This window comes from Coregonus lavaretus, assembly GCF_964263955.1.
Source record: "Coregonus lavaretus genome assembly, chromosome: 17".
Classification (NCBI taxonomy): Eukaryota; Metazoa; Chordata; class Actinopteri; order Salmoniformes; family Salmonidae; genus Coregonus; species Coregonus lavaretus.
In genome coordinates, this window is record NC_140004.1 from 39278897 (window position 1) to 39297744 (window position 18848).

Here is an 18848-nt window from a genome sequence, read left to right on the forward strand (position 1 = left end):
TTCTTCCAGTTCCTTTACTTCTTCTAAATTATTCCCCTTATCCAGGCATGATACGCATCGGTCTATATCTCTTTCTATTTCTTCTGTGCTGGTCATTGTAGGATAAAATCCTCTTGAACATAAAGCACCTTTAATCTCCAAATCTTCGTTGCTTTCTCCATCTTCACTTTCCTCAGAGATCGAATCTCTAGTATCCTTCTTCTTCCTTCAACTTCCTCAGCCCTCTTTCTAATCACAGAGTCATATCCACCCATGATCTCTTCTCAATCACTCTGATCATCATCATCATCTTCATCTTCAAGTTCCATCTTCCTTAACCTCACTCCACCCTTAGTTTCCAGACATCTCATTTTCTTCCTACTTTTGGAGTTTTATTTCATCTTTATGGTCGTTTCTGCTTTTCCTCTCTCTATTATTCAATCACTTTCATCATGTTGATGACGTCAGGGTTAAAAGTCCCTTCCACTAGCTATGGTTGTTCAATGTCAGGCCAACGTTTATTCCCTTTTCCAGATAACCTTGCAATACCATTAACTAAAGGATTACTATTTTCTACTACATCAACAGGAGTAATTACTTTCATAGTTTTTATGTCCTTTTTCCCCCTTGTAACAACTCTTTTATATTCCTTTATTGTAAATTATTTCATTATTTTAGACTATGTAGCCTATATTTCCCTATTTTTTTCTTATTTTCTTCCCCAAATTAATTAATTAATGCATTTATTTATTAATTTATTCATCAATTTACTTATTTATTCATTTTATTTTATTTTATTTTATTTTACCAAATTATTGATTAGTGGCAATCTTACCACATCCAATCAGGAAAGGAAATGAAAGTGGTCACCTTCAGAGCAATCCAAAAAATAAAGACCTCTAATCCAGCAACACTACAGCACTCACAAATCCCATTGCTTAATAAGCACCCCATTACCTTAGTTTTACAGAATAATGTCAGTACTCAATTTCCCCCTCAACTCTAATCAAACCCACTCATGCACAAAAACTCCAAAATGCAATTCTTAATTACATCAATTGATCAGTCTGTTGCCAAGTCCTTGTCAAATTGTCATAACATCAAATATGCTAGGCAACCAAAATATCCTCTATGGGAAGGTACATTTTGTAAATAGAACAGGACTAGCCTTGATTTGACTTGATCCGTTGCAGCACATTCTGTCGCATGATGCACTCGTCAGCACTTTCTCTCTCTCTCCTCCTTCTTATCTCTCATATGACAGAAAAACAAAGAAACAGACAATAATTTAGTAGTTTATGCACTCACTGGGTTATTTCAACCATTCAATATTCCTCTAGTCACATTCGCTCTAAGAAATAACTCAGGAATATTATAAATAGCTCAATAACATTTTATTTTATTTATTTATTTAATTATTTTTATTTTAATCCGTCAACATATCCCTCATTTATCAATTCAATAGATCTCAATCAAATAGTTTCATCATTAAGCAACAGCCTATTTAACAAACAGAACATTCTATTCGTGTTCAAATCCCACCTCTCTGTGTGCTCTGTCTGTTCTGAGTCTGCGTCTCCCAGCAACTCAGTGCAGGCAGAGGAGTGGCACATTTGCCCTTACGTAACTCTAAAGTCATAAAATCACACGCGTGCGTAGTACATTCACCACTGCGATTACAGAGTGGAGGGAGCTCCCTCCGAGCTCTCTCCCAGCTAGACAACAGAAAGTAGACAGTCCCGCTGTACTTCCTCTCTTTTATCCCCATAGACAAACAGTAACACTTTAACAGAGCTCACAAACCATCATAAAACATTGAACACAAATCCTACTTTCTTCTACACACATACATACATACATACATACAGTTTAAGAGGCTTATCCCATTCCTATGGACCCCTAAGGCAGTATGCTACCTCCATTGCGCCGTATAATTCCATTGTTCCTACATTTCTGCTACCACGAGTTCCGCGGACATTCGATGAGCGGTCACATCAATCATATAATTCGTCAACCATAAATTGAGCGGTAACTTGCAACCGAATATATATACCACAACCTCAAGCCCCCTAGGACTTACCTAAATACACCTTACGTGCTTTTAGGATTTTCGGCCCATCCTAATGATCGCCTCCTTAGAGGGCTTCCATAGATTCGCAATGGCCTAATTTGTATACATTTACCTTAGTTCCTGGCCTTATTCCTTCATTCTATTCTTCTTGAATTTTATTCAAGCAAAATATCCCTATAGACACTCACCCCTTTTTGCATTGCTTGCAACGCAAACAAATTTAGAACGGACTCCTATCCCACAGCAAATAACAGCAAAGCACACACGCAAGTTCTTAACGGTGCATTCATTCAACGCACACACACAGACACACAAACTAACCAGTGCCCAAAGTAGTGAGAAAACTCACCCTTATCTGCCGGACTCTGGAGCGAAAGTCAGCTCGGCGCCCATGAATGGAACGCTGAGAAAAGACGCAACACGACCAAATACCTCGTCGCCATTTTGTGGTGTCGAGAAAACATTGCGAATTATGCTGTGAAAACAAGGAAATCCGCTGACGCTGTACTTTGATTATAAAGGTTTATTATATCAAAGGGTTACAGCTTCAATTTACAGATATCTGCAGAATATCTGGAGAATAACCGCCCAATCTCAAATATGATTATTCTGTCCTCCTTTGTTTTAACCGTGGTATTTATATCCTATGCCCTATGTAACATAATATGGGTGTTTTCCCTACAGACCAATCCCAGGAGGCCACCTAACAGACTTCCTCGGCTTTAGGGTGCCCCTATAGAACTACTCCCCAGATGCTCCCTTTAAGCTGAGTCAACATCCTCTAAAACCATTTGAAACCATTAGCAAAGTCATAAATTCATCAGATACCACACCTATGCAGCTGCCAAAATCTCAAACATGTTGACACATTCATGCTGACATCGCTCCAGTATTCCTACCACCGGAGCAAAACCGAAAAGCAAAAAAACAACAACACAATTTACACTCTCCTCTGCATTAAAGCAGCCCTTCGCAGCTGATTTTGACTGGGCCAAAGAAATTACAAGAGTGATAGATATGTTTATAGCCGCGGATATGCGGCCATTCTAGGTGGTTGAGAAGAACAGCGGCTATCAGCACCTCGTGAGAGTGCTCGAGCCACGTTACGAACTTCGCTCTCTCGCACCCATTTCAGCAAACAGGTAGTACACACTATATAAGCAAGCTAAAGCCGAAGTTGTCAATGAAATGGCCATTGCACTCTGTGTTGCGCTTACTACAGATGGATGGACCTCAAGGGCTACAGAGAACTACTTAACAGTGACAGCACATCACATTTCCACGGAGTAGGAAATTACAAGTATGTGCAACAGACACACCCCCTTTATGAGAGTCACACAAGCGTGCATATTTTTCTATTTTCTAAGAAAACATTATAGGGCGAGGCTAGATGGACACGTTTGGTCTCCAAATTGATGATGGGTGTCGCGCAGCGAGAGTCGAGTGGAGACTAACGGATTCGGTTAAATCAGTTCAGTCAGTCGTCCTGATGAGCCCTTCAACGCTGTGATTGACTACACACTCCAATACAGTAGGTGGTGGCATGCGCCTCTAACGTTTGTTTGCGGACTGGCATAGAAGAAGAAGAAGAAGAAGAAGAAGAAGAAGAAGAAGAAGAAGAAGAAGAAGAAGAAGAAGAAGAAGAAGAAGAAGAAGAAGAAGAAGAAGAAGAAGAAGAAGAAGAAGAAGAAGAAGAAGAGCCCTTTGACAGACGATGCCCAGTAGTAGTCAGTGGTGGTCGAAAAGTGCGAACAATCTGTATCTTTGTTTTTTGGCGGATTTGGCACAACTGTACTGTGACTGGGGTCGGTATGGCGGATAGTTCAAATGGTAGCATTAGGGCAATATGACTGCTCCACATAAGAGCAGGACTGCACAAATAAAATAAGTAGCGAGGGCAGCGAAAGACATTCTGGGGATTTCTGAAGTTACGGTAGAACTGACACATCGGATGCTGAACCAAAATTCAAATGATGATCAGCATAATACAAAGTATTATGGTGTTCCTTGTTGTACAATGGAATGCTAGGAGTTTGATACCCAATGGACAATAATTTAAGACGTTTTTACATGATATAGATGTTTTACGTGACGTGGTGTGTATACAAGAAACATGGCTTAAACCTCAATTGGATTATATTATACCTGGTTTTATCTCTGTGAGAAGTGAAAGAATAGAGGGTTCGGGTGGTGGGTGTGCTACATTTATCAAAGGTGTAGCACAGAGCGATTAATGGTTTCAAAAAACATGAATGTGTGGCAGTGGAGATTTATAGAGAAGGGGGTAATATCACATTGTTGAAATACTATAATCCTTGTAAGCCCATCTCTGTATCTGAATTAGACATAGTTGCGAAATCCAGTAAAGGTGATAAGGAGAAGCAATACTACAGATGCCAATGGTTTAGTGGTTTACACGGGTAAATGTGACTAGAGGTACATCGTCATGTTTAGATCTTACATAGGCGTCCTCCTCCATTGCTGGTATATGTGAGTTGAATGTGAAGATAGAATCCACAATAGGTAGTGATAATTTCCCAGTCATGTGCAACATAGATCTTGGCGTATGTTTTCAGAAAAGGGAACTGGTTTCAAATGGGTGCTTTGACAAAGCAAACTAGGAACTTTTTTACACTTTGTGTGAAAAGGAGAGTCATAACTTGTCAATGGAAGGGTCAGTAGAAGACTGTGCTGCATCTGTGAATTCAGTCATATTGGATGCTGCCTTATTGGCTATTCCAATAAGAGGGGGGATGGTTCCTTGGTGGACTGAAGCATGCAATAAGGCCATCAATGATCGTGATAATGCTTTTAAAACTTTGAAGAATAATTTGACATTTGATAGCATGATAGTCTTTCAGAGAATGAGAGCGTTGGCTGGGAAAGTCATTAAGAACGCAAAGAAAGGCGCATGGCGGGAATTCTGCTCTGCTATAGGAAGGGAAACACAACTGGGGGATGTGTGGGAACTGTTAAAGTGGATGATGGGGAAAGGTTAGCTGAGGAAGATGTTATGGCTGACAGTATAGATAGATACCTGATACCTGTGTTAGCTGAGGAAGATGTTATGGCTGACAGTATAGATAGATTGATACCTGTGTTAGCTGAGGAAGATGTTATGGCGGACAGTATAGATAGATACCTGATACCTGTGTTAGCTGAGGAAGATGTTATGGCTGACAGTATAGATAGATACCTGATACCTGTGTTAGCTGAGGAAGATGTTATGGCTGACAGTATAGATAGATACCTGATACCTGTGTTAGCTGAGGAAGATGTTATGGCGGACAGTATAGATAGATACCTGATACCTGTGTTAGCTGAGGAAGATGTTATGGCTGACAGTATAGATAGATACCTGATACCTGTGTTAGCTGAGGAAGATGTTATGGCGGACAGTATAGATAGATACCTGATACCTGTGTTAGCTGAGGAAGATGTTATGGCTGACAGTATAGATAGATACCTGATACCTGTGTTAGCAGAGGAAGATGTTATGGCGGACAGTATAGATAGATACCTGATACCTGTGTTAGCTGAGGAAGATGTTATGGCTGACAGTATAGATAGATACCTGATACCTGTGTTAGCTGAGGAAGATGTTATGGCTGTTTCAAACAAAGAAAAAAGCAGACGCTGTAGGAAGAGCTTTTGCAGCAGTGCATAAAGTTGACAATCTAAGTGATGAATATAAAAGACGTAAGGAAGAAAAGCTAAGAATGCTTGAAGATGTATACTGTAAAAAGTGTGATTCTGGAGAATCACTGAATGCTGAATTCATTATGTTTGAAATAACGAGGGCTTTGGAGGGGTGTGGTTGCACTGCTCCAGATGAGGATCGATTATGCTACATTATGTTTAAACATCTGCCAAAATATGGAGGACAGGAGTGCCACCATCAGGATGGAAACGTGCTGTGGTTTTGCCTTTTGTGAAGCCTGGTAAAGATCCATCCAGTCCTGCTAGTTATAGACCTATTGCACTTACATCAAATCTCTGTAAATGAATGGAAAAGTCCATTGTAGAAGAATATTGATGTATTATCTGGAACATAGGGGACTATTAAATCCATACCAGAGTGGATTCAGAAAAGGATGGACTACCCTTGATACATTGGTTAAAGTTAGTACTGAGGTGACCAAAGCTTTGGCAATGAAGGAAGTGATTTCAATAGTATATTTTGATGTTGAAAAAGCATATGATACAATGTGGCAGGAAGGTCTACTGATTAAATTGAATGGAATGGGTATTAGTGGGAGAATGTATAACTGGATCATTATGGATTTCTTGTTTGACCAAAGCTTCCAGGTAAGGGTGGGATTGGAGTTATCAAGAGAATATGAGGTGGAAAATGGAACTCCACAGGGTTGATGATTGATGACATCGTTGGGGATATTGGACAGGGTATAGGGGCGGTGTTATATGCAGATGATTGTGCCATTTGGAAAAGGGGAAGGAATATTTTTTATGTAATGGAGAAAATGCTGTTGTAGCGGTAGATGAATGGTCCTTATCATGGGGTTATAAGTAATATTTATCTAAATCTTGCCACATGTTGTTCACTAACAAAAAGATTAAGGAAGATGTCAGTGTTCAATTATATGGAGAACGAATGGAAAGGGTAACAGAATTTAAGTATTTGGGGGTTGATGAAAAGCTGGAGACATCCTATTGTATGTATTGAGACTAAATGTAAGAAAGTATTCAATCTTGAAGACAATAGTTGGTCATGATTGGGGGGGCAGATGGGCAATCTTTACTGAATAGTTATCTTACTTCGATGAGATCGTCCGTAGATAATGGGTGCTTTGTATGTGGTTCTGCAGCTTTTACATCACTGTTGCGCCTTGATAGGATGCAAGCGAGGGCACTCAGGATGGGCGATGGTGCATTTAAAACCACACCGGTTGAGGCTTTACAAGTAGATACTGGGGAAATGCCACTATCCCTTAGAAAAATTAAACTAGCCCTGGCATACTGGGCAAGACTGAAGGGTAGTACGGTAGATCATCCTACGCTGACAGTATTGGAAGACTGTTGGGAATATGAACAATATCAAAAGAAGGGTTTTGGCCCAGAGATTGGAAAAAGGGTTGATGAATATGGACTCAGAGATATTGTTATAGGGCCATCTGTGGCAATAGGAAATGTGCCACCATGGTTTTATCCAAGATCACATGTTGATCTTAGCCTGATAGAAGAAAATAAACAGTGGTGTGAAGATAATGTAGGAGCAATAGTGGATCAATATATTACTAGTCCGTTTTATTCTTGTCTTGCAGTCTATACAGATGGTTCAAAGGATCCCATGAATGGGAGGACAGGAGCAGGTGTATTTATTCCTGAGTTTGATGTTAATCTATGCAAGAAACAAACTAATGATTTATCTGTATATTCAACAGAAATGGTTGCGATAACTGTTGGATTGCAATGGATAGAGGAGGTGCAACCGAGAAGAGTAGTAATATGTTCGGACTCCGCATCATTTTTGTGTAGTTTAAGATCTGGAAGGTCAGAACGTGAGGACTTATGGTTAGAAATAACGATGCTGTTGTTGGGGTTACAAAGAAATGGTATTGAAATTCAGTTCTGTTGGATTGCTGGCAGAGTGGGTTAGTGGGTTAGATTGCTGGCAGAGTGGGTTAGTGGGTTAGATTGCTGGCAGAGGGGGTTAGTGGGTTAGATTGCTGGCAGAGTGGGTTAGTGGGTTAGATTGCTGGCAGAGACAATGGGAGGAAAGTGGTAAGGGCAGACATTTGTATAGTACAAGGAAATCTGTACGGGAGATAGTGTCATATAATGGGAACAGAAGGGAGGAGGTTATGTTGTGTAGGATGAGACTAGGGCATACGGGATTGAATTAATGTGGTCCTCTGTAGCTCAGCTGGTAGAGCACGGTGCTTGTAACGCTAAGGTAGTGGGTTCGATCCCCGGGACCACCCATACACAAAAAAAAAAAAAATGTATGCACGCATGACTGTAAGTCGCTTTGGATAAAAGTGTCTGCTAAATGGCATATTATAATTAATCTTAGAAATTGATAGGGAAACATGGTACTGGAATGTGGTATTGGATGTATGGTAGAGGACATGGTTGAACATGTATTATTATTTTGTGAAATGTATGAGGTGGAAAGGGAGAGGTTGTTTGATAGGGTAAGAGAGGTTGGACTGGAATGGGGAGTGGGTGAAATTTTGGGTGGGGGTGATGGGAGTAGTGAGGTTTGTAGGGAATTATTCAGGGTTAGTTAAGAGAATATAGTGGTATACAGTACATTCGGAAAGTATTCAGACCCCTTCACTTTTTCTACATTTTGTTACGTTACAGCCTTATTCTAAAATTGATTCAATTTTTTTCCCCTCAACAATCTACACATAATGACAAAGCAAAAACAGGTTTTTAGAAATGTTTGCACATTTATTAAAAATAAAACACTGAAATATCATATTTACAAAAGTATTTACACCCTTTACTCAGTACTTTGTTGAAGCACCTTTGGCAGCAATTACAGCCTCAATTCTTCTTGGGTATGACGCTACAAGCTTGGCACGCCTGTATTTGGGGAGTTTCTCCCATTTCTCTATGCAGATCCTCTCAAGCTCTGTCAGGTTGGATGGGGAGCGTCGCTGCACAGCTATTTTCAGGTCTCTCCAGAGATGATCGATCGGGTTCAAGTCCAGGCTCTGGCTGGGCCACTCAAGGACATTCAAAGACTTCTCCAGAAGCCACTCCTGTGTTGTCTTGGCTGTGTGTTTAGGGTCATTATCCTGTTGGAAGGTGAACCTTCACCTCAGTCTGAAGTCCTGAGTGCTCTGGAGCAGGTTTTCATCAAGGATCTCTCTGTACTTTGCTCCGTTCATCTTTCCCTCATCCCTGCGCTTAAAAACATCCACAGCATCCACAACGTCCACAGCTGCCACCACCATGCGTCACTGTAGGGATGGTATTGGCAAGGTGATGAGCGGTGCCTGGTTTCCTCCAGATGTGACGCTTGACATTCAGGCCAAAGAGTTCAATCTTGGTTTCATCAGACCAGATAATCTTGTTTCTCATGGTCTGAGAGTCCTTTAGGTGCCTTTTGGCAAACTCTAAGAGGGCTGTCATATGCATTTTACTGAGGAGTAGCTTCTGTCTGGCCACTCTACCATAAAGGCCTGATTGGTGGAGTGCTGCAGAGATGGTTATCCTTCTGGAAGGTTCTCCCATCTCCACAGAGGAACTCTTGAGCTCTGTCAGAGTGACGATTGGGTTCTTGGTCACCTCTGTGCCTCGACACAATCCTGTCTCGGAGCTCTACGGACAATTCCTTCGACCTCATGGCTTGGTTTTTGCTCTGACATGCACTGTCAACTGTTGGACCTTACATAGACAGGTGTGTGCCTTTCCAAATCATGTCCAATCAATTGAATTTACCACATGTTGGCTCCAATCAAGTTGTAGAAACATCTCAACGATGATCAATGGAAACAGGATGCACCTGAACTCAATTTTGAGTCTCATAGCAAAGGGTTTGAATACTTATGTAAATAAAGTATTTCTGTTTCTTATTTTTAATACATTTGCAAAAATTTCTAAAATCCTGTTTACACTTCGTCATTATTTTGTGTAGATTGATAACAACAACAAAAATTTAAATCCATTTTAGAATAAGGCTGAAACGTGAAGGGGTCTGAATTATAATTATTATAGTTACAATTATAATTATTATTATAATTATAATAATAATTATTATTATTATTATTATTATTATTATTAATACTTTCCGTGACAGGCCTCACACTCCAGTACAGTAGGTGGTGGTGTTTGCACCTGCCAGTTGGAAGAAGAAGAACCCTTACCAGCTAGCTAGTTTATAGATATGGCTAGAAACTTCAGCGAGAATTAGAAACTTGTCTGTCGAATTCGGGACATGGGAGGGTGTTCAGAATCATTCCGTTTTTATCATTCTTTATTTTTTTATTTTTTTATGTAGACATTAATGCCGTAGTTGTACATCTTAGGTGAAGATCTGTTCAATAAATGTGCTTTAGCGGTCTACCTGGCCTGATATCGGCTACACTATCTAGCTACTTCCCTCTCCTTACTGCGGCAAGCGGGAGCGAAGGACACTGGCCCCGTGTTGTTGTGTTACCGTCTAGCTACTTCCCTCTCCTTACTGCGGCAAGCGGGAGCGAAGGACACTGGCCCCGTGTTGTTGTGTTACCGTCTAGCTACTTCCCTCTCCTTACTGCGGCAAGCGGGAGCGAAGGACACTGGCCCCGTGTTGTTGTGTTACCGTCTAGCTACTTCCCTCTGCTTACTGCAGCAAGCGGGAGCGAAGGACACTGGTCCCGTGTTGTTGTGTTACCGTCTAGCTACTTCCCTCTCCTTACTGCAGCAAGCGGGAGCGAAGGACACTGGCCCCGTGTTGTTGTGTTACCGTCTAGCTACTTCCCTCTCCCCATTCAGCAGCAGTAGACTGTATCACGGTGAGATCCAGATGGTTACTAGTACCAAATACCCATATTATAAGTTATTTCTCGTGTAGGCTGTTATTCTACTCGAAATAAAATAAATTGGGATGGAACAAATGGGCCACTTTAGTCACCGCCGGTGACGCGATAGAGTGGGAACTGTCCAATGGGAAGGAACACATCAGCAAGCACTAGCCTCTTCACTCGACCATATTGCTTCACTCTAGGAGACCTGTCGGCGGGAGCAGAGAGGGTAGCAAGCACCTCGATACAAAGCCTTTGCACTGGTCATTTGCAACGGCTTGTTTTATGTTGGCTAATTGGCATGTCACAGTGACATCCAGATGGTGACCAACACTACAAGTTATTTTTCCCACGCCCATCGAAATAAACATCACTTTCTTTTACAAGTTTTAACTAGTGCCATGCTGCTGTTGTTGCCAGCTAGCGGGCATAAAAAGATTGCTGTGAAGGGCTCATGAGGACCACTGACTGAAATGACTGAATCGAATCCATTCATCTCCATTTGACTCTCAGCTGCGCAACATAAATTATCAATATGGGCACCAGGCGTGTCCATATAGCCTCTCCCAACATTATAGCATAGGCCTATACAATGTCTAAGCCATGTTTACAAATGGAATTCACATGCATATTGCACTTAATTTTTGTGTCGTTGTGGATGAGTAATCATGTGTTTTCATTTAAGAAAATACATAATGTTGGTATTCCTGATGGTGCTCTCATCAGGCATTATATGACTCATGATCATATATGGAATCAGGAATACCAACACTTTGTATTTTCTTAAATAAACAAAAAATGTCTTTATTTTCTAAATAAAAATGCTAAACTTAAGTTAAAAAAAAAAAAAAAAAATTGGTTGTGCAATGTTTTTTCAAATTTAACTTATTTTAGAAGAGATAGGGAATGATTTAAGAAAAGTGCAAGGGTGCCAATATCTTTGGCTGCAACTGTAACTATAAAAATGGTAACCATTGGTCGAGTAAGAATCATTCAGTTTTTATCATTCTTTATTTTTTTATTTTTGTATGTAGACATTAATGCCGTAGTTGTACATCTTAGGCGAAGATCTGTTCAATAAATGTGCTTTAGCGGTCTACCTGGCCTGATATCGGCTACACTATCTAGCTACTTCCCTCTCCTTACTGCGGCAAGCGGGAGCGAAGGACACTGGCCCCGTGTTGTTGTGTTACCGTCTAGCTACTTCCCTCTCCTTACTGCAGCAAGCGGGAGCGAAGGACACTGGCCCCGTGTTGTTGTGTTACCGTCTAGCTACTTCCCTCTCCTTACTGCGGCAAGCGGGAGCGAAGGACACTGGCCCCGTGTTGTTGTGTTACCGTCTAGCTACTTCCCTCTCCTTACTGCGGCAAGCGGGAGCGAAGGACACTGGCCCCGTGTTGTTGTGTTACCGTCTAGCTACTTCCCTCTCCTTACTGCAGCAAGCGGGAGCGAAGGACACTGGCCCCGTGTTGTTGTGTTACCGTCTAGCTACTTCCCTCTCCTTACTGCAGCAAGCGGGAGCGAAGGACACTGGCCCCGTGTTGTTGTGTTACCGTCTAGCTACTTCCCTCTCCCCATTCAGCAGCAGTAGACTGTATCACGGTGAGATCCAGATGGTTACTAGTACCAAATACCCATATTATAAGTTATTTCTCGTGTAGGCTGTTATCCTACTCGAAATAAAATAAATTGGGATGGAACAAATGGGCCACTTTAGTCACCGCCGGTGACGCGATAGAGTGGGAACTGTCCAATGGGAAGGAACACATCAGCAAGCACTAGCCTCTTCACTCAACCATATTGCTTCACTCTAGGAGACCTGTCGGCGGGAGCAGAGAGGGTAGCAAGCACCTCGATACAAAGCCTTTGCACTGGTCATTTGCAACGGCTCGTTTTATGTTGGCTAATTGGCATGTCACAGTGACATCCAGATGGTGACCAACACTACAAATTATTTTTCCCACGCCCATCGAAATAAACATCACTTTCTTTTACAAGTTTTAACTAGTGCCATGCTGCTGTTGTTGCCAGCTAGCGGGCATAAAAAGATTGCTGTGAAGGGCTCATGAGGACCACTGACTGAAATGACTGAATCGAATCCATTCATCTCCATTTGACTCTCAGTTGCGCAACATAAATGATCAATATGGGCACCAGGCGTGTCCGTATAGCCTCTCCCAACATTATAGCATAGGCCTATACAATGTCTAAGCCATGTTTACAAATGGAATTCACATGCATATTGCACTTAATTTTTGTGTCGTTGTGGATGAGTAATCATGTGTTTTCATTTAAGAAAATACATAATGTTGGTATTCCTGATGGTGCTCTCATCAGGCATTATATGACTCATGATCATATATGGAATCAGGAATACCAACACTTTGTATTTTCTTAAATAAACAAAAAATGTCTTTATTTTCTAAATAAAAATGCTAAACTTAAGTAAAAAATATAAATAAAATTGGTTGTGCAATGTTTTTTCAAATTTAACTTATTTTAGAAGAGATAGGGAATGATTTAAGAAAAGTGCAAGGGTGCCAATATCTTTGGCCGCAACTGTAACTATAAAAATGGTAACCATTGGTCGAGTAACAAAAGAGGATTTAAATTCCTATGAAAAGTTCTAAAAATAGGACTACTTCACTGTCAGTTTTGTCCTACTATTATGCAACACTAATTTTAAGAGCAAGATGGAGACACAAACGTTCATTGTACAGGACAAGATTATATCAAACCATATTGGATGTGAATATTATTTACACTGAGTGTACAAAACATTAAGGACACCTTCCTAATATTGTGCCCCCCCTTTTGCTTTAGAACAGCCTCAATTCGTCGGGGCATGGACTCTACAAGGTGTCGAATGCGTTCCACAGGGATGCTGGCCCATGTTGACCCCAATGCTTCCCATAGTTGTGTGAAGTTGGTTGGATGTCCTTTGCGTTGTGGTGATTCTTGATACACACAGGTAACTGTTGAGCATAAAAAACCAAGCAGTGTTGCAGTTCTTGACACAAACCAGTGTGCCTGGCACCTACTACCATACCCCATTCAAAGGCACTTCAATCTATTGTCTTGCCCATTTACCCTCTGAATGGCACACTTAAACAATCCATGTCTCAATTGTCTCAAGGCTTAAAAATCCTTCTTTAACCTGTCTCCTCCCCTTCATCTACACTGATTGAAGTGGATTTAACAAGTGACAGCAATAAGGGATCATATATTTCACCTGGATTCACCTGGTCAGTCTATGTCATGGGAATAGCAGGTGTCCTTAATGATTTGTACACTCGGCTATATTGCCCAGCCCTAAGAAGAAAACCCTTCATTTTTAGCCAATAAGCTCTTTGGGATTTGACCCCTGACCCCCTGACCTCTCACCTGGATTTTGACCCTCTCGATGACGCAGGAGATGACATGGAGGACCTGCATGTTAGTGTCTCACACTGGCACCTGCTGCAACAGCTGGAACAGCAGGCTGAATATAGACTCCAGATATTGAAGGGTGAGAGAGGGGGAAGGAGGGTGAGAGGGGGGGAGGGAGGGTGAGAGAGGGGGAGGGGGGGAGAGAGAGAGGAAGAGACAGAAAAGAGTGACAAAGAGAGGGAGAGCATTTTAACATCCCATTATCCAATAACATATATTTTTTAAATATCTTAAAAAGCCAGGCCAGGATAAAAGATGATCAACAACTTGCTTTAAAAACCTTTCTCCCCTAGAAAAAAGACACTCACCGGTAACAACTCAAAGTCGTCGACAGGTGATGACACGTTAAAGAAGAGACACTGACAGGCCAACTGAAGATCTTCACAGAGTGACTTTACAGTGACAGGGAAGGAGAGGTGTATAACAATATGGAGTTTGAAAGAAGGATTATTCCAGTTTCAATTTTGAAAAGGATATTGAGTTTCAGAGTTGTGGCCGTCTCGACCTGCACCTATAGAACACCAAAAAACTAAAACAAAGTTGGTATTCTGCCAACTGCTCTGGGATGGGGTTGAATACAGAGTTGTTGAGAGAGACCCGGAGATGGAGTCAGGTAATAAGATGAATTTGAAGTGGGTGAGTGAGTGTGATAAACAAAGCTCATTGTAAGACGTCCAGTGTTATGGAGTATGGCCTTTACTTCATCTTCCCCCACTGCCACTGTGATGGAGCCCAGACAGAACAAATGACCAGACGGAAGAGAGGAAAGCAGAGGGCGGAAAATAAATTGGTGCCAGAATGGAGTGATGGGAGTGACTACAAGCTACGGAGACGGAAGGTTAAGCAAGACTGTGTGTGTGTAATGGCAGGGTCTTTCTCTCACTGCTAATGTTGGTACAGAGGGAACAGCCAATAGCAGAGCACTGATGCCGTATGTGCCCAGCCGAGTTGAATAGCCTTGTGTAAAACAACATAAACCAATATGTGAAAGCACCACTTTGAAACCCTGCATATACAATCTTTCAAATGTATTATTCTGTCTGTGTTAACTATACACTAAGCTTATACTGCCCCTCTGTAATGAGTTAATACTAGTCAGCGCCTACAGTATATTGACAAGATGGAATCTGGGCTGAAGTGAAAGGAATGAATGTGCTTGGTGTGTATGACTTGCAGTAATAACTGTGTTTGATCTACTCATTTAGAAACACTGAATGCCACCCTTAGTGAGATTCCATTGTAACGATAATAAGAATGAACTGCATTTCATTCTTAACGCTTTCTTGTATTGGCTAGCACTTTGCACGCATGCACTTTGCACATTCACTTTGCGTGTGAGCACACACACACACAAACACACACACACACACACACACACACAAACACACACCTAGCTTATCCCCATCAGTCCCTCATTGTCGGGACAGGGTCTAAAGGTGGACATCTAAAGGCCAGCCATTTGACATGTCACTGTGCAGATGCAGTAAATTACATTTAAATGAGCACCTCTGGATTGTCACATCTCTGTCGATTTGTGTTCTCTTTCTGCAGTCAAGGCAACAGCATCCATTTCCATTATTTGTTGTGGTGAAGCGATGCCAACTCAAACATCCCACAGCATGGATAATGACTGTGATGCTCAGTAAAGACGTCAGTGAAATCTGGTTTAGATGTTCCACAGCCCCTTCTCTACTAGCCTGGTACGAACCATCCTGATCTTGTGAGCTTACATTCTGTTTCGCTACACAGAGGATGGTTCGTACGAGGCTACTTCTCTATATGGCTATTGTAGATCTCACATGACAAACAGCCTAGCTGGAGTGATAGAAAGTGGGACAAAGTGGGCCGAAGAGTGCCACCGCCACAGCGTGAAACACCCCATTAAGCAGGCTTAACGATCTGGAAAAACAGCTCCCTCCCGCTGAGCTGAGGAAGGCTTGCAAAATTGAAGCAATCAGAAACCAGGAAGTATTTTTAGCCGTGGTTTGGGTAAACAGAGGAAGAATCCGATGGGTTTCAGAAGCGGATTATGAAGTGAGGATGAGGACTGAGGAACATTGGCAGCCAGCAATCTACAGGGATCTAGGACTTGTGTGACTCACTCACCTCATGAATACACTGATAAATGCTGTCTGTGTGTGTGTGCATGTGTGCATGCATGCCAGGGTTTCCGTTAGGAAAATGTGTTGCCGGAAAACGTGACCAGGAAGATTTTAATTTACCGGCCATTTGAGAAATTTACCGGACCAATATGTATTGGGTGTGTAACACATTAGGGCAGGGATGTGCAACTCCAGTCCTCGGGGGCCTGATTGGTGACACAACTTTGCCCCAACACCTGTTACCACATCTGACTCCATTAATCAACTAATCATGGTCTGCAGTTTAGAATGCAATTAGGTTATTGGTGACTGGAGTCATTGATAACCAGGAGCTGGTTATTGGTGACTGGAGTCATTGATAACCAGGAGCTGGTTATTGGTGACTGGAGTCATTGATAACCAGGAGCTGGTTATTGGTGACTGGAGTCATTGATAACCAGTAGCTGGTTATTGGTGACTGGAGTCATTGTTAACCAGTAGCTGGTTATAGGTGACTGGAGTCATTGATAACCAGGAGCTGGTTATTGGTGACTGGAGTTATTGATAACAAGTAGCTGTTTTGATTGATAAGTGGGTCAGTTTTCAGAGCCAGAACATGTGTTTTGCTATCATCAATTACTGTGACACTAATGTTGCTAATCAGGGCACCAGCAGTCCCTAATTGAAGTATTGATCAGGAAGCATAAATTATTAAATGGTCAGTCTGTCAGTAATCAATAGAGAACCAGGGCAGAGTAAGGTTTATGCACGAGTGTTGACCAACTACATTACATAGAGAAAGGCCAGTACATGGCCCAAGGACCAGGCTTTTCTGGGAATAGTCCTTTATGTGAGTAGTGTTCATGAAAAGCCGCAGCAGAACACAGCAGCAGATGGTAACCAGCCAGCTAGAGTTTGCAACTCTCTACAAACAGCACGTTATTGAACGCTCCCCAATCACCCCCACCGTCTTCACTGGAAGTGAAGTATTCATCTCTCTGTAGTGAGTAGGCTATTTGGAAATGCATTCATGTATAATTGGGCACTGTGGTGAAGAAGGCAATTTCAAGTCTGGTTTAGGGCAAATAATGGATATGAATATTATTCAGTTAATAGCCCACTTCCAAACAGTGTTTCTCTTGCAGATGTAGCCAACGCCCAGACATCTCTGGACTCTAGGGCACTGTTTGTGTATAGAGCATCACTTTGACGGGATAATTAGCCAGAAAGCCATCATGGATGCATCATTAGAAGCAGCTCAGCAATTAGCGTACTACATTGTGTTCGCATGGCCAATTTGGCAGCTTTAGTCTCCTGACACTCACACCATCTCGGTAGAAGTAACTGGCCATTTGTCCTGCCTTGTGAAGTGTGTGAGCAACACTTGTTGCTACTAGGGGGACCAGTAAGCACTATATTAACTGTGTCTACCACCCTAATCATGGCTTTCACTACTCTTCTGTGTGTGTGTGTGTGTGTGTGTGTGTGTGTGTGTGTGTGTGTGTGTGTGTGTGTGTGTGTAACCTCGTAGAGCAGCGGCCGCAGGTCAGATTTAAACTTCACTAATATCCACTGTCCTTTGAGCCAGATGACCCGCCGGCGTATCAGCTTATACCTGGACAACAGAGGCAGGGGGAGAACCAATCAGCTTGTACCTGGACAACAGAGGGAGGGGGAGAACCAATCAGCTAGTACCTGGATATTGAGACGTTAATACACATTCATATAGTGTAACATACTGTAACAACAGCCAGGTTGCAGATTGGGATAGCTACACGACAGACAGACAGACAGACAGACAGACAGACAGACAGACAGACAGACAGACAGACAGACAGACAGACAGACAGACAGACAGACAGACAGACAGACAGACAGACAGACAGACAGACAGACAGACAGAGAAGAGAGAGAGAGAGAGAGAGAGAGAGAGAGAGAGAGAGCAGGTAGTGAAGACCCCATCACTCAAACCACCTCCACTCATTCTGGAGGCTGAGAGATACTGAGGCAAACCTCACAGTCTACCAGGGTTAAGCTTGTAATCCATTGAGTCCTACATATTCACCTTAGTCATGGCTGGTGTCTGTCAAAGATTGCAGTTTCATTTGAGTCAGAAGGTGAGGGCACCCTAACACTAGACCCTATTACTCCTAGTTTCCTGCTGCAGATGGGCACCCTAACACTAGACCCTATTACCACTAGTTTCCTGCTGCAGATGGGCACCCTAACACTAGACCCTATTACTCCTAGTTTCCTGCTGCAGATGGGCACCCTAACACTAGACCCTATTACTCCAAGTTTCCTGCTGCAGATGGGCACCCTAACACTAGACCCTATTACCCCTAGTTTCCTGCTGCAGATGGGCACCCTAACACTATACCCTATTCAAATCAAATCAAATTGTATTTGTCACATGTGCCGAATACAAGAGTGAAATGCTTTCAAGCCCTTAACCAACTATGCAGTTTTAAGAAAATACAGTTAAGAAAATATTTACTAAATAAACGTAATAAAGTAACTCAATAAAATAACTATAACGAGGCTATATACAGGGGTACCGGTACCGAGTCAATGTGCGGGGTACGGGTTAGTCGAGGTAATTGAGGTAATATGTACATGTTTGTAGGGGTAAAGTGACTATGCATAGATAATAAACAGTGAATAGCAGCAGCGTAAAAAAGGGGGTCAATGTAAATAGTCCGGGTGGCCATTTGATTAATTGTTCAGCAGTCTTATGGCTTGGGGTAGAAGCTGTTAAGGAGCCTTTTGGTTCTAGACTTGGCGCTCCGGTACCGCTTGCCGTGCGGTAGC

General features: G+C 42.1%; 1 pseudogene across 1 annotated transcript in view; it reads right to left on the bottom strand.

Moving 5' to 3' along the window:
* Window positions 1-18848, bottom strand: part of LOC311144391 (importin-11-like) — a 305649-nt pseudogene that overhangs the window by 233801 nt on the left and 53000 nt on the right. The window contains exon 5 of the transcript in view: window positions 17562-17652. The product of the transcript in view is annotated as an importin-11-like (transcript). The remainder of the gene's footprint in view (window positions 1-17561; window positions 17653-18848) is intronic.